Source organism: Anabrus simplex, chromosome 8 (assembly GCF_040414725.1).
Source record: "Anabrus simplex isolate iqAnaSimp1 chromosome 8, ASM4041472v1, whole genome shotgun sequence".
Taxonomy (NCBI): domain Eukaryota; kingdom Metazoa; phylum Arthropoda; class Insecta; order Orthoptera; family Tettigoniidae; genus Anabrus; species Anabrus simplex.
In genome coordinates this window covers 46,930,924-46,947,868 of record NC_090272.1, presented here as the reverse complement: position 1 = coordinate 46,947,868, position 16,945 = coordinate 46,930,924, and the positions used below count along the sequence as shown (strand labels likewise).

Below are 16,945 nucleotides of genomic sequence, written 5' to 3'. Positions count from 1 at the left end.
AGTTGAAGTCGAAATTAATAAACTGCATCTCGTGGTTGACTATGCCCTGACAATTGAAACTAGAAAGCCCTTTCCTATTACGGAATACCTCAGCATGGTTGCCACCTGGACTTATTATTGGTATATGGGTGCAATCTATAGCTCCAACCACTCCAGGGAAACGGGATCTTTCATACACACGTCGCGCATTATTTCGACATTCAGCTTCATTTGGGAACGAAACAAACTGTGGTCTCTTTCGGGCAGTCAGGATCGATATTCTTCTGATTATTCTACATACTGAGGGCTGGCTTACTCCTCGTAAATCAGCGGAATCAATTTGGAATTTACCTGAAAACCATGGAAGTGTGAAAGGCTATTGTATTTACCATAAGAATGCATTAATCTGTACTGATCATCCCTTAACCTAACTGGATAACACGATGAGTAGAAAGTGCAAAAACTGTGCGCTGTAGTAACAATAATTTTACTCTTACTTGTAGCATAATATCTTAATGACCGGGCGATTTGTCCGTGCGGTTAGGGGCGCGCGGCTGTGAGCTTGCATCTGGGACATAGTAGGTTCGAACCCCACAACGTACTGAATAATTTCCTGGATCTCTTCAATTTCGTCTACAAAATTAACTGCATGGGCAATATCTGCCATTTTATTATTTTTCTGATCTCAAAGTCTACTTAAGTACGGGACATCGGCGACTTGGAAGTAAAGTCGCCATCTAAGTTTACTTACCTCCAAGTAGCGATCATGAAATGGAAATGGCGACTTACCGCCTTCTAAGTCTAAGTCTAAGTCAAAGTCTCGTTCAGAAATACTGTGTGAGTAAGACACATAGCAGCCCTGGAGAGGAATGGGGCGTGAGCAACATGTAAAAATAATTGAAAACGTCCTATATTAGTGTTGAATTAAATTTTCGGGGTCGCTAAGATGAACATTGACACTCCGGATTACATGTTAAGTCCAAGTTCAGCCTCCATCGCCATTGGGGGTGAGAAGGGGTGAAAAAGAAAATCACCGGGTGAGTTGGCCGTGCGCGTAGAGGCGCGCGGCTGTGAGCTCACATCCGGGAGATAGTAGGTTCGAATCCCACTATCGGCAGCCCTGAAGATGTTTTTCCGTGGTTTCCCATTTTCACACCAGGCAAATGCTGGGGCTGTACCTTAAGGCCACGGCCGCTTCCTTCCAACTCCTAGGCCTTTCCTATCCCATCGTCGCCATAAGACCTATCTGTGTCGGTGCGACGTAAAGCCCCTAGCAAAAAAAAAAAAAAAAAGAAAGAAAAAAAAAAAGAAAATCTCCAAAACGAACGAGATTATGTACGCGTGTACATTCCAGTATAGCTCTCAACCAAACTTTGTACACGTCCGTATGGTTGGGGGGTTGGGAGAGAGGAAAAGACCTAAAACGACCAATCTTAGTTTCGAATCCATACTTCGGAGGTCACCACGGTGAATTATTATGACACTGGATGTCGTTTAAGTTCAGCCTCCATCGACATGCGGGTTAGAAGGCATGAGAAAATATCAAAATGACCGAGATTAATATTGAATGCAGTTTTCGGGTTCACTGGGTGAATAGGTGTCAGTCGGAATCTTACATCATATCCATAGCGCGACGCGTAAATACATACACATTTTTATAATTTACTTGAAAGGATCACTTTTTAGTGATAGATTTTTGTACCGGGTTGAGGAGAAAGGAGGGAGCACTGCCGGTTCCGGCAATACTGCCAACTGAATGGAAATGAAATCTGAATAGAATCCATAATATGATAGATCGATATGAATTTTCTAAACCTTTATCTTACGTCAACAACTGTGTCACAATATATGATACTATATAATATTTCTCGATGCGAAACTTGTTCCTAGCATGAATTCTATAGTCTGGCCTTGTGTGAACAACAGTACTAGTACGTAAATTGTACGCCAGATGTCGCAAAGCGATCATAAGTGAGTCTTAGTTTGTGTTTCAAAGGTTGCCAATACGAATCTCGAAGATAACCGAAGTCGACCGATTCAGCACTAGGGTGTAAATCTATCGCTAAAAAGTGCGCAGATAATACTTCCCACACGAAACAAAATCTAAAACAAACTTTAAACACACAACTGTACTACTACAAAATAGTTCGTAAAATATCAAAGTCAAAATGAAGAAATATATTAAAAATAATGACAAACTAATGCTGCGGAGCAGCACAGGTCCTCTAATACGATTATCATATTTATTGCAACCAATGGCCGTATGTTACTAGAAATACAGAATAAATAGCTAGCCACATAATTCTTTCAAGGACTTCCTCTTCGGACACTTATCGAGATGGTATCGATCACAATAAATTATCGCAGAGAGAACACACAGTTCACGGTAGGTGTATGAAACTGTTGAGCAGCAGACTTTATGGTGAAAACCATTATTATTCCTTGCAATGTACCAAAATGAAAGCGAACAGGGGCATAATGTTTTACAATAAACGGAATGTGTGCAAGGAAGGAATGCATCAATTATTTCAGATTTTTTGTTAATATTCTGAGATGTCAATCTAGAGATTGGCACGTTCAGGTTCTGAATAATAATTTGAAAGGAAAGTCCTGACCTTATAAAAAGAAGCTGGAAGAAATCAGATAGTACCATTTGTCAGGAAGAGATATAAGCTTAGCAGCCAAGGTATGCGAGTGCAGTTGGCAGCCGACAAATCCGCACAACAGTCACTTGGGCAATGTTATGGCGCCGTTCGCGAAAGACCTCTGACATCCTTCAGCGCGTTACAATTACTGGCAACATCAAAGCTATAAACATCCTTACTGCAGATTCGCATCTTGCCAATACGAACTTCCCAGAATATTTTACTGCTTTCTTCGGCTAGAAATCTATGAAAGGATTTTAGAGAAATGAAAGTGGTTGATATTGACCAACATTAGTTTGACTTGGACAATACTATCCAAAAATTGCCACGCGTTTCACGAAAATCATCTACATGACCGTAAAGTTGAGGATACAAAAACTGATTGGACCCCTATAAGTAAGCTCACTGGTAGTCATAGTTCATAGACAGTATGAAACATCTTGATAGTGTTAAGTTTTCTAATTTCATCGTGCTTCATGCCCATTATGTTTAACTGTGATAGATTACTTGATCTCCAGAGAAATCTACTTAAATTTCGTCACGCATCAATCACTATGCACAGAAGGTGATTGCAAGTAATTCCAATCCCAACATCCAATGGAAGGAAGAGTGGGCCTCAAAAATAGAACATCTCCGGCCAGTGCTTTATTCAACCTCGGGATTTGAACTCTTAAGCACTTTGTCTATTCTTAACAGGATCCATTGAAGGTGTCGGCCCTGCAGCTCTACTCAAGGAGTAAAATCCATCTCCCGGGTAAGACTGAAGTGCCTCTCTTCAAACTGCCAAATACACAGGGTGACGGAAGGACCTATCCCATTAAAAATAAATGAATGTTGCCTTGTTTTGACCACGATACTATCTTTGATCAATTTTTGTGTTTATTTACTCGTGTCAGAAGCGTGTTTAATCATACAGTTAAAAATAAAATATAAACTATTTACAAAAATTAACAGACAAAGGAAATTGACCAAATTTACTACACATCTAGATGGTGTCTTTGTATTAAGGCGCATACATATTGTAGGGACTTAAAAATATGTGTAGGATAAAAGGCTATTTATTTTTTATTTTTTTGTAGTTCTGCTAACGTATATAGGTTGTCTGCGACAGTGGTATAGGCAATGGCTAGGATTGGAAGTGGCATGAAAACTGAAACACCTTCCTTAGGGCTATGCTGCGGAGAATCTTCCGAATCCAAGCTACACCATCTGTACTGTTCAGTCAACTTAGCTGGTACACAAAACTGAACGAACAATTTCCCACGAGCTTTCTTTTTTCAATAGCGATTTAACGCCATCCTAAATCGGAATGATTTGTTGGTAACGATGGGATAGGAAAAGGAAGCAACCATGACATTAGGGTACACTGTCTGGTGCGACATCTTCAGGGCTGCCGACAGTGGGGTTCGGAACCTACTATCATCCGAATGCAAGCTCTCAGCTATGCGCCCCCAGCCGCACGGCCAATTCGTTTGGTATCAGATAACTCAGAAGCTTGCAGACTGAACGCTGAAAGGTATAACCGTCTATAATGATTTAAATGAGCAAAATAGCAAATGAAAGTGTAGGCAGGTACTTCGTAGGTGAAGGCGAATTAATCTAGGATAATTGGTACAGTTTTCAAGACGAGATGCCGAAATTTTATCCCGCAGGAGTTCTATATGCTGCTAAATCTATCGACACGAGGCTGGCGTATTTGAGCACCTTCAGATATTACACGCCAATCTGGACTCAGACAGCTGGCGATCTAGCCCACCGTCTGAGTCGCTCAGCCCGGCGATAAAAGGAAAACGTGACCAACATGGCATAAAGATGAGCACACGTAAGTTGAGAGCGATGAATGCACGTCGTACCAATACACACGAACTGAAAGGAAGTCTGAAGAAATGCTTGGAAAATGTACCAAATGAACTGTACAGAGAAGGTAGCAGTGGATAGCAGAAGGGAATGATTAACAGTTTCTAATGGCATAGTCAGTTTACAAATCTAAATAACTGATGTGTGGCCTCTAGAGCAGGTCTTTCTGGTTGAAGGCCATGGATGACCTGCGCGCCTGATTTTATTTTTATTTTTGGCTAGTGATGAGGTAAGGCTGATGAAACCTGGTGTCGGGACAGCCTACTCCCGTCGAGTAACACTAAGGGGTTGCTCAAGGCTTAACGGCCCCATCTGAGGGACGAATCGCCATCAACAGTGTCATATGAAGACTGCAGAGTGGTTTGAAATTAAATCCAGGCTTTTGGCACGCAATTTGGTGACAAGTTGTATTACACCACCTCTCGTACCCTGCCGGCCAACATTCTGATGGTGAAAATTTTCTTCACCAACGGGACTCTAGTTACCTAACCACGGTGTCAGGCCATAAAGACTTTACTAAACGAATTGGAAAGTAGCATTGTGTTCTGTTTCTATGCGGAAATATAGCATCTGGAAAGCTTCCGAAATGAGGTTTACAGTGTAGGATGGCTAGAATGAAATGGTCTTAAGATCAGAAGTTAGGTTACAAAGTAAGTATCGTTTGTCCAGTTAACATTCAGGAAAATGTGACTGAAAAGTTCCAGTGAGAAGGGTACAGCCAGAAAGTAAACTTTAAATTCTATCCTAGATTTAGAGTCCCAAGGTCTGTTAAATTACTATATTACATTCGTTTTCCAGGTTGGACCATGTTTTACGTACAGGTTGCCGACGGTTCAAATATATTGTATTAGTTATCATGGCGACTGATATACCCCTACCCTACAGTTTCTAAAGCTGACTAGAGACATTACCTACCCCTGAGCAGGGGTACTTCAGTCGCCTTCATAACGAATACCGGTACTGCAATGTATTCGAAATGTACATAAAACGACACGGTCCAACCCGCAAAAATAACTTTTGTAAAATCGTAATATCTAAATTTAAAAAAATTAAAAAAATCACTGCATTGTATTCTCGAACACAAGATCAATATTGCCGAGTTCTACATGCCCGTTTTAAAGCTGAGAACATTTTACGTACCTACAAATGTCAAGATGACTAAGCACGTACAGGTATCCAGAGACTGGACACGCCAAAATGCTATGGAGAAAAATTTTCCCTACAAGCTGTGAACTTGTGACCGAAAATAAATTACTCCAGTGACCTACATCTTAAGTACTAACTGGAGGGGCATCATCAGTTCCGAGAAACAAGGAATGGTATCTAATTCACTCGTTCATTCGCTAAATATATGGTTTGATACCAAGAATGCATGACCATTAACGCGGGAATGCAATATACAGCTTTTCTAAGTAATGGGTACACACTTCACTGCACATGAGGAATTATTTCAGAGAAGTTGAAGCTTGTTTAGAAAAAAAAGTTACTAAGAACAAAACTGGTATGTTTACTACGGCTAGCACAATCTTACTAAACAGAATTTCTGCGAGCTCAGTAAATGTTCTCCACAACTATACAGAAAGCCGGTGAAATCGGCTTTACGTAGGACATCAGTGATGCATCAAAGCGGACAATGAACAATAAAGGGGTGCAAATGAGCTCTGGCTCCTCCCAGAAGTAACATCACACTCTCCAAATAACAGTTCTCTGCCGCGATTAATGAGATGTTTACTGTTCACGCCGAGCAACACACCCTAACTACTCGGCACAACTGAAACCAGCTGGTATCGCAAACAAGATGACTAGGCAGAGTGTCGAACGTGTATAATACCGTTCCCGTAACAGAAATTAGTAAAGATATGAAAATAATCCCTTCTAACGTGAGAGTTGTAACATGAAGACAATGGACATTTTAAAGTTCTAAAAACTAGGTGCAAAGAAATTCAAGACCATAAAAACAGTGTTCATTCATATTTTAAATATGACTGGGATAAGTTGCGGTCATTAGATGAGCACTATTTTTCAACAAAAGTTGTGTCATTCATAGTCTCCTGTCTAACGATGTTGCCGCCTTTCACTTCACGGCGCCATTTAATCTAATCATATTTAAGAATCGTTAAACCGTGATTAATAATGCCAAAATTCGATTATATAACGTTGGGCACAAGAGTGGGGAGTAGGAGTAGAGCAAATGTACAGCCGCAGTCTTGGCACGTGCGATGAAGATTATATTTGGACATTCTTGGGTTATTCGCATTTTTGAAATTAACTTGCTAACTTTGAATGAGTATCCCACTACATTTAAAATGCACAAACAAATTTAGACGGTTTACGCTACAATATATATGCAAACGTTTGTGAACACCGTTACTTTACTGCAGTGATTCACAAGTGGAATAAAAAAATGTCATCCGAACATTTACACAGAACTGCAGCGACAAAGGAGAGACAGATCAATGTTCACATGTTTCACCTTGACATTGCACACTGAAGTAAGAAGTTGTTTAAAGTTCAACAGCTAAGGCAAACATGCTGGTATCAGTAAATGATGACCGCTTTCGAGCTTACATTCCCAGTTGCCAAGTCGCTGGAAGTGAAACTTCAGCACTGGATCTGCGAGTGCCACGCCCCTTTTCAACGACAGAAGAAAAGGTTTATATAATGTGTGTATTTGAAATTCCTAGTACATTAAAATAACACTATACTCGAGCTTTAAACATTTTAAACCTTCTGGCGAGTGGTAAAACTAATTCACAGGTCTAGGATAGATTTCTACGGAAATTCGAATCTCGATAGCGGAGGCCAGTCTAGATAAGGTTCATATCTTTCCCTCTTGTTTAGGAAATAGTGTACTTTCGGTTTCAAAGTGAAGAATACAACTAGCAGACTTAATTTGATTTTTAAAATACGAAGGTAATACAAAAGGGCTCTGCTCTATTGAAACCGGAAACCACCTCAAGGCCAAAAGTGACCGGACGTCCCGTTTTGAATGGGGCAGTACACGTTTTGAACCCGATGTTTTGTTGGAAAGTGAAATACAGCCTCCATTTTCTTTAACGTAATGGTATAAATTATTATAAGAACTCAAATAGAAGTTCTTTGTCCACTTACTGATAAGAGGGAATGGTCGAGTTGGACATCGTGCGTTATGAGAAACGACGAACAAGGCAATGCCACTGCGTGCATTTCTTTCATTCCATTTCAGTTTTTGGTTCATTCCCTCGGTTCTCCCAGCAGAGACAGTTGGGATCTGTTGTGTTGCAGCAGTTGTGACAAATGCCGGAACGCATTGCAAGGAAAGTAGGCCTCTTGGAAGTTATAGGTAATGTAATAATATTACTTCTAAGTCTTTAAAAGTATGTATAAATCAATAGATATTTAATTTCTATTGTAGGCACACGTCTGCAAAGAAAACTAGAACCGATGACCGCACCATTTGTAAAACCGACTTGTGTCCGATAGAGGGCAGAACGAGAACAGCACTGGACATAATGCAGGAATTACCAGCGCACTCAAAATCTATGCTATTTCCATTTATATATTTCCTATTCACAATTATACACGAAAGCCTCCGCGGCTCAGGCTGCAGCGCGCCGGCCCCTCACCGCTGGGTTCCGTGGTTCAAATCCCGGTCACTCCATGTGAGATTTGTGCTAGACAAAGCGGAGGCAGGACAGATTTTTCTCCGGGTACTCCGGTTTTCCCCGTCATCTTTCATGCCAGCAACACACTCCAATACTTCATCTGTCAATCATTGCCCCAGGGGAGTGCGACAGGCTTCTGCAGCCGGCACAATACCTATCCTCGCCGATAAATGGGGATTCCATTCCTAACCCAGTCAATGACTGGAAACAGGCTGTGGATTTTCATTTTGTTTTCATACAATGATATACAATTAAGAACAAGTTGGGTTTGCAGAGTCCTTAGTAAGTGCCCCATTATCCGGTTTAGAAAATATGGTCACAACCTATACCAGCAACATAAGTATGTGGACTGCACTACTTGACTTCATAACACTCGCGACTTTTTCTACCGTTTTCCACACACCTGCGGAGTTGTGGGCGCGAACTGTGTTGCACATGTGGATTTGGCCCAGTTTTACAGCCGGAATGCAACTTACCGTAAATTGGCTTATGGCGGCGATAGGACAGGAAAGGGCCAAGAGTGGGAAGGAAGCTACGATGGCCTTAACTAAAGCTCCAGCATTTGCCTGGTGTGAAAATGGAAAACCATGGAGAACCATCTTCAGGGCTGCCGACAGTGGGGTTCGAACCTACTATCTCCCGAATACTGGATACTGGCCGCAATTAAGCGACTGCAGCTATCGAGCTCGGTGACAGTGGGATTCAAACCCACTATCTACCGAATGCAAGCTCACAGCTGCGCGCCCGTAACCGCACGGCCAACTCGCTCGGTGTTCTTAAACTGATCACCTGTTGCTGAGTTGGGGAAAGTACTGGGCATCTTATGTCCAACTAAAGATCTCAGTTTACACAATTTGTCGGCAGTTGAACTCGAGTTACATGATGTACCTCAGTTGCAACTTATACCTTGAAATTTACAATGAAAGTGAAGAAATGACAGATGCCACGTGAATTAAAACATACCAGTTTTACTTGTGCAGACTGGGAACGACTTCTATTTGAAACCGAAATATTGGTCCTAGGCCATTGAGAAAGTTTTCTGCTGTCAAGAAGGCATAACAATTACGGTAGTAAGCTCAGCACTTACCATTATTCACCTCCAGAAGTTTGATGAAATTATTAAAATGTATTTTATTTTAGACGTAGGCCTATCAACTTATGTATGACATTTAGTCACAAAGTTTAGTATTTCTCGTTGACTGAAGTCAGGTGATACAGGAAATACTAGAATGTAGATGTATACTGGTACTTGGTTAATAGAAAACCCTATGATAAGTGGGGAGATTAAATGTACACTACTCCAAGCAAGGATTTGGTGACCTGGACGTAATACGCATATTCGAAAGATAAATGGCACACAGAATATAAACCTTTGAAATGTGGCTTTACCGAAGAACGATTGTGGTATTAAAATAAAGAATAATGAAGGAAGGAATTAATGTAAAAAGAATTCAATTCTGAACTGATTCAATGAAAAAGAAACATTCTCTCAAACTCTCCCTTCCATTGCCCTACCAATTATATTAATTCAAATATGCAACTCTGTAGCTGAGGTCAGATGATTATTTCCTGCCACAGAAAGTTTACCGTTTCTCATGGCCGCGATGGTAAAGCTGGTTTGTTCATTGTTCATAGACAAACTTTACACATAAGCAACAAATTGGTTTGGCTATAAACAATAGCTTGTAGGTGTATTGTAATATAATATGGATTGTGCAGAAACAATTTACATGAATCTGAAAGATTCAAGGTTGAACATACCCTATCCGGTCTAACATTACATAACTGTTTTGAGGAACTTGGCAGTAAAGGCAGGACGTGAATTCCTCGACGTTCCAATTATAAACAAAATTTTTAAGGAATAATTTCCAAGTGCCTGAAAAACAAATTTAAAAGAAATGTTAAAAGCCATAGATGAATAGACTAAACAGACCACATTCTCTCCAAGACAAGAAAAAATGTGCATGAACTGCCTTAGCAAAAAAACTAAAAAGTGAGGCCTACTCAGGTGTGTACACCATGCATGGTAAAGAAAGTAGCCAATTAGACGTAAACAGGAATAAGAATATGTAAGAGAAGGGAATTGCCATCCAAAATATTCGGTACAACGTACAAGTCTTAGGTTACAGATCAGAGGCCAATTAGCGATTGCAGGGATAACGCTTTATGGTCACAAATCTTTCAGACAGTAAATAGGGTTATCCTACACTGCAACAATAACACGTGTTGCGTCTCACGATCATCAGTCCAAACAAAAGAACCGCATTATACCACACAGACTAGAATGGGAAAACTTCTGATAAATTACGGAGGTCGTTACGTAAACCCTCTAAATTCTCAAGAATACCATCTAACAGACGTTTGATTAAAATAACCTCAATCCCTCAAATGTTCAAAGAATACGGCCAGTAATGGCGTGAGAAGACTGCGTGCTACAAATGATAGCCACCAGAAATGCAAAAAGTCTATTCTATGTATAGACAGCATTCCAAGTAGAAACATTACTTGCAAATTTGACGTGAGAAATTTTGTGCTTTATGTGTTGGAACAAATCAAGATATTCCAAGAACAGAAAGCCTATTGACAATTTGTTACCTTGATGTTTTTTTAAAACTAAATACACCAATCACCTTTCAGAAACATTGTATCCCTAGGGTATATAATTATGTCAGTCATCAATTACAGCAGATTTTAACCCATGCAATATAACCTCTCACTTGTCAACCTTTTGAATAATATGAAGAGGTTAGGACAGACATAATCCAATGGACAGTTATAGTTTCAATGTTTATTCCAAGAAGAGTTTTATTTCATATCGCAATCTTTCACAGGGTATTGGTAACATTTAACATGTTACTGCATGCACTAAAATAGGTCAGGGACCCGCCACGAGCAGAACAAGCTTGCACCTACTCTAACAAAACCAAGTACCTTCTGTAACAAGAGCATTAATGGAGATAAATTCGAACTTTATCATTCACATTCAAAAGCACACGTTTAGTAGTAATTTTCTCGTATCATTTCCAAGCAACATTGAGGTGTCATACAAGAAAGGACCTATCAAATTACAAGCCGTCAAAAACAATTTCTTACACCAAAAATACCTCAATAATAATTCCAATGTAAGTAGAGAGGAAACAGAAGGTTCGCCCTGTGACTCAAGACTGACTAAAACAGCAGCAATGCAGCAACATTGGAATAGATTCAAGGTTCTGTCCGATTTAAATAGCTCTGGACTACAGCCTACTTGGCCTGAGACTAGGTGTGTCAAAGCTCTTGAAATGGTTTCACTCAAGCCTTTCAAACGACGTCAATTTATTACTTAAATGGCATGTTGGAAAATATTGACATTGATAGTTGGTTAGGGAGAAAAATGGCCTATAATGGTAGATTTTTTGTTGATTACTCGATTTCTGTATAAAAATACGAAAATGAATATCCAGTCAATGATACATCAATAAACATCTAAGCTACTAAAATTTCTTCGCCCTTCAATGCAACCGCTGTCAATGTCAAATGTTATGAACTTACAGTATCTACACCCTAGAGAAACAATAACAAATCATGAATGAGAATATCTTATTTTTAATAAGAAGAGTGCATAAAACGCAAGTACATACCACCAGAGCCATACACATTGAAGACGGATTGGACGGTTCAGCCGCAAATCCGTGTAAGGAGAGAAAAAACACTCGCGCTAGCTTACAGACCCAACTGGTAACTGAGCCAAAATGGACGACAGCAGACAGACGGCAGGCACAGGGAGGAAGTGACGTCAGAATAACCTTCGGCCTGTCTCTGGTATATGATTGGTGGAAATTTTGATCGAAATTTATCTGTACACAAAGGTTCAACACAACATTGCACACTTGAAAGCAATGTTTTCCTGTTTCAAATGTTTGTGGAATAATTGCACAATCATTTCATTTGATTAGATATGCCAAACTAAGAAATATTTCCCTTTAATATGACGGTTAATGCTGACATTTCAAAGAGAAAGCAGAATTAGCTTTTCTTCAAATAATATCCGCATTTCCAAATTTAAGGTCATCTTACGCTTGCGGAAAATTATTTATACAATTAAGATTTTATCTAGACAACCTTCTGTTTGCCAAATATAACATCCGTTGCATTTAACAAGTCAAATCCACGGTGCGGTGCACACACACACACACCTTCAAAAAAATATTTCGTTTATTGCTCACGTCGCTAGATGGCACGTGACCATCCTTGCCTACGCTATCTGTTGGAGGAAGCAGCAATTGCAAGAGTATGCAACAGTTTTCTCCTATTGGTGATGTCTGATGTGTAGCGTTGCAGTGTTGGTGTTCGGTGTTCTGTGGTTTGTGTTATGGTTGTAAACTGCTGAACGTTGTGAATTCTGGCCGCATGGTCTTCCGAGGCCTAACGCCAATATCATATTTTTAAAAAAGTTGTTAATGAAAATATGATTAATTTGCCATCTTAAAAATATATAGGCTATACGTTTTTAAGTGAATCTGATTAATCTCAGTATTTCCCTTACAGCCACCATAACCGCAGTAAAATTAAAGAAGATACAACCTCTCACTTGATAGATATTATTGGATTGGACTGATATATTAAAAGTTCACATGTTAGTGGTTATAGGTTAGGACTGAAATGTTAGCAATAGTGAGAGGTCTGAGGAAGGGTACCGGTACCTCTTTTCTTATTTAACCCACTGAAATGAAATGGCGTATGGCTTTTAGTGCCGGGAGTGTCCGAGAACAAGTTCGGCTCGCCAAATGTAGGTCTTTCGATTTGACGTCCGTAGACCTGCGTGTCGTGTCCCGACCTGCCGGAAATCGAACCCGGGGCCCCTATGACCAAAGGCCAGCACGCTAACCATTTAGCCATGGAGCCGGACTTTAACCCACTACAATGTCTTTACTTAGCTGCGTATTTTCCCTGAACAATTAGGCTTAAATGAATGGACAGCATTAAATTAGCAAGAAGCTTTATGCGTTACCCTACGTTGGGCCTGTAAGGGGATCTGAAAACTCTTCGCAAAATAAATTTTTAAAAAAAGAGAGAGAAAAAGAAAAATATATACAGTATATAGCTTGATGCCACTCTACATGGAAATGATCACGGCAGTTTTGGAGAATTAGTCGAAAGAGTTCCCTTTTTTACAATTTGTACGGTTTATTATGCTGAATGTAATACAGCACAGCTGTCAACAATGCCTGCCCCACTCCTCGCAACACCGCGAGCCGGTCCTCACAAAAGACCTGCACCAAATTATTTAAAAATGATTACAGTCATGAAAATTGATACCATAATATCGTATTTTAGATAGAAAATTATATTTGCTGATGTATAGCATACCTGAGATCGTATTGTTGAACATTTAACTTCTGTTACACATTTATTCGACAACAATGCATTTATTGGGAATGGATCGTAAAATTGCGTATGCAAAGAGGAAGTATCATTCAGGTTAAATATGAACAGGTGTTGTTGTAGTAACACTATCAGTCAGTTTCTAACGAGCTCTCTTTGCGCAAAGTTAGTAATATACTAGATTGATCAGTTGTGCGGTTTGATATTTTTCGGACTTTACTGAACAGTTTTTTTATTTAATTCTGTTCGTATAATTTTTGTGTAGTAATCGAATAAATTACTGAAACCGAGACTTCGGTATCTGTTACAGTTGTGTAGTTTCTGAAAAATGAAAATAATTAGTTAAGTGCGAAAATATAAGTGGTGCATGGTTGACAGTTCAGCAGCTTAGCCGTTAAATCACGGAGACTGTCAAATAAAACCTATTAAACATCATTTTTTGAAAACCTTACAATAACGAATAATCCTGTTGTTTAGGCAGTATAACTTAACAATAGATTACATTATTTTTACCTGCTCTAATTAAATGTTTATTAATTATATTCATAGGCTTTTAATGTTTTATTTCTGGGGGCCCAAATTTTTATTTTGACAGGTGAACGTATTCATTACGCCCCTTGCGTACAGCAAATTATTAATGTAGGTTTAAGGCCGAGCATTAGCTGTACGACTAATCGTTCGAAAAATGCTGGATTGAGTGACAACCTTCTAACCACAAGTTGGCGGGTACGATCGTATACAATTCCAGTGGTATTTCAAGGTTCTCAAATACGTCAGCCGCATGTCGGTAGTTTTACTGACACGTGAAAGAACTGCAGGACAAAGAGTCGGTACCTCGTCGTCTCCGAAAACCGTGGGGCGTAGAGTCAATACAATTATTAGTAACATAGGGCCCGGAAGTTTATGACATAAAGAAGTGCAAAATACGCTAAAATTAGCTAAATATGACAAAGAAAAGGTAAAATATGCCTTGGAATATTTTAGGGATAGACTGCAAGTACTACAGTATTACTAACATGAAACACGTCAAAAAGTGATAAGCGATAATACACCAGACCAGCAGCGGCGATTGGAAATTAGAAATGGGGGGGAGGGGGATTTTTTTTTTTATTTTTTTTTTTTTTTTTTTTACAGACAACGAAAAGTACCCGGTTTGTTAATTTTTGAGGACATTGCCGAAAGAGGGGCTAATACACCTATACGCCCTTTTCCCGGTAATCACCCTAATCGATTCGCCATATTGTTATTGTGCTTCCCTGAAAATTTCATTAAGATCGAGTAATTTTTGTAGATGTTGTTAATGTTTTAACGATTGCAGTAAAAAAGGGTGTATAACACATTTTAAAACTTTTCTCTATAACAAAGTGAATTAAATATTACAAACTGATAGTTTTTTTTTAACTTTCAGACAAACCAATTTTAAATCCAAAAATAAAAGAAGCTAATTAACCTGCATTGAAGAAAGATATTTCACAACCAAACTGTGATTATCTCAAAACTCAGCTTTTCGTTATACGCCCCTCTTCCGGTAATGTCCTCATCAAAGAAAATAAAGGGACGAATTAGTTGATAAGACAACAGGGCTTGTACAAATTGCCTTTAAAAAAAATATAATTCCTAGTTTCAGGCGGCTAAAATGGCTATAAAAATAAAAATGTAATACTTTCATCACAAAGTATCACCGCCCCTGCATCAGAAGCATTTAATATAGACTGACAGAGCTAAAGCAGGTAGGCCCTAAATCAAAACTTTATACTTCATTCAGTGAGCCTCCGTGGCTCAGATGGCAGTGCGTCGGCCTCTCACCGCTGGATACCGTGGTTCAAATCTCGGTCACTCCATGTGAGATTTGTACTGGACAAAGCTGATGATGCTTGTTGTTTAAAGGGGCCTAACATCGAAGGTCACCGGCCCCAGCAACACACTCCATTTTCATTTCATAGCATCTCGCCCGACCTGAAAGTGATTTTCATGATGTCCCATGTTCAACACCTGGCAAATACCGGATTGGTACCTTAGAGACAGGCCACGGCCGACGTCCTTTCCAAATCCTTTCCATTCCCATCCGTGGGGAAAGAGGCCAAACTCAGCGCAACCTGTTACACATGGATTTCAAAACAAAACAAAGGAACTTCAATATCCCTTCCCCGCTGAGTGTTCACCAGTCATACAATAACATTGCACACCCAGGGTATGTTACGGTACATCAAATTATGTGTACGATAGTTTACAGTACATATCTGGTATCCGCTATGTGGCTGGTATCAATGCCAGGAAACAGCATGCGTAATACGTCTTTGGCCGACTGCACGCTGTCTGATGGGGCATGCAAAAGCCCAAATGCGTTATCTCAAGAAGTAACTGTCCGATTTTGAAAATACTCACATATTTGAACTTGTACGCGGTTGTACTTTTAGGCAAGCTGTATGTATTTGTGCCATTCCATTTAAGAATACGGAGTTAGTATCAATATCTTGATTATTAATCACCCTATGGGAATAAGTAGTACGCTATTTTACAAGTCCCTGGATATCATTTACGAATATGAAAACAGAATACCGATATATTTAATGGTTTAGACATCATCTCTGTGTAACATCTTTAACCCTGTATATTTTCAGTAGTATAGATCCTTTTTGCGGCGCTCACAAGTAACCGATCGTGACAAATGAACATTCAAAAGAAAGATAATATAAATTAGCAGTGAAGAATTGCACTCTCATTTCGTAAATATTATACATTCTTTAAAAATAAGTTTAAAAAATTGTACGAAGTGTGCGATTTGCAAATACTGTTGCTGTAGGGAAATACGTACCATCATTGTTGTCCACTTCATATTTTGGCCGCTGAGTCGCCTCTTTTGTGTCATTATAATATGCTGTAACTTAATTATCAGTTAAGAAAAGAATGATAGTAAAACCAAAAATTACTTCCGGAACATTCGTCAGTATAATAATGCACTTGCATTTGCTTCCGTTCAAATACAGTAGATACCATAAATGTTAAAAATCAAAGATTACATTAAATGGTAAGACTGTCTAATATTGCACTGATTTGTGTATTCCTTAGTTCACCAGGGGGCTACTCCACCAAATACTTTAATAAACATGTGAGATTTCTCGCACGGGTCTCCTAGTTACTTTTACGCAGCAAGGTTGTCAAGTCGAACGGTTCTGCTCAACATCGTCACGGGAAAATGGCGGCACATATAATGGCGAAACTCAGTATTTAATTTCAAGATAAAAAGGGGAAGGGACTACGTTGAAAATTATGTTTAACAACACAAGGGGACGGGGATTTAGAGGGGGCTAATTTTGTATTTCACAGCAATACGGTAAAGCGGTGACGCATACATTTGTGAAAATCAACATTTAAGTTCAAGATAAAAGGGGGAATGACTCTAGGCTGCAAAAATAAAATGCGCTCAAGAAACAACAGCTTAATAACAAAACTAAG

At 39.4% G+C, this 16,945-nt stretch overlaps 1 protein-coding gene across 4 annotated transcripts in view; it reads right to left on the bottom strand.

Annotated features, from left to right (window-relative positions):
* Positions 1–11,898, bottom strand: part of LOC136878734 (PRL-1 phosphatase) — a 364,304-nt gene extending 352,406 nt beyond the window's left edge. For 3 of the 4 annotated variants that reach the window (XM_067152183.2, XM_067152190.2, XM_067152186.2), the window contains exon 1: positions 11,746–11,898. The gene's annotated coding sequence lies outside the window, so the exon portion shown is untranslated. Of the gene's footprint in view, positions 1–11,229; positions 11,335–11,745 lie in introns of those variants that run through there. The other variant, XM_067152188.2, reaches the window with a different exon arrangement.
* Positions 11,899–16,945: the final 5,047 nt, after the last annotated feature.